The following is a 634-nucleotide window of genomic DNA, read 5'->3' on the forward strand; positions in this document are numbered from 1 at the left end:
GCCATGGCTATTTTTAAAAAGACTTTAGTATAAACATCTGACTTCTGGTATGTCTGGACACTGCGTGTACACCTGGTGCTTTCAGAGGCCAGAGAGGCTGCCTGCCTCTGGCCCCCAAGTGTTGGGATTAAAGGCTCTACCACCACTGTCTGGCCATACTTAATAATAAAGATTTATTTTTACTTATGTGTGTGTGTATGAATATACGCCACCAGTGTGCCTGTGCTCATGGAGGCTACAAAGGGGCAATAGGTTCCTTGGATCTGAAGTCACAGGATGGTGCTGGAAACTGATCTCATGCCCTCTGGAGCAACAGCAAGCTCGCCTAAGTACCGAACCATCTTCCCAGCCTCTCAGGCCCATATGCTTTAATCACTGGCCTCAGGGTGATGTGAATGAATGATTGAACACATGAATGAATGGGGGCACAATTCCAAGGAGCCAGCCGGCATAAATCTCAAAAGAGCTTTTCCCATTAGGCCAAGCCAAGCAGAGGTGCCAGGCCCTTCCTGCTCAGGCTGTAGGACTTTGACCTGTCTCCCACTCTGCCTTCAGCCATTTGGCTTTCCCCCAGACCAGTGGCCAGGCTCGCCATTTCCTTAACCAGGAAATCCCCAAGTCTAGACAGGGATCA

Source organism: Mastomys coucha, unplaced genomic scaffold, assembly GCF_008632895.1.
Source record: "Mastomys coucha isolate ucsf_1 unplaced genomic scaffold, UCSF_Mcou_1 pScaffold22, whole genome shotgun sequence".
NCBI classification, from domain to species: Eukaryota; Metazoa; Chordata; class Mammalia; order Rodentia; family Muridae; genus Mastomys; species Mastomys coucha.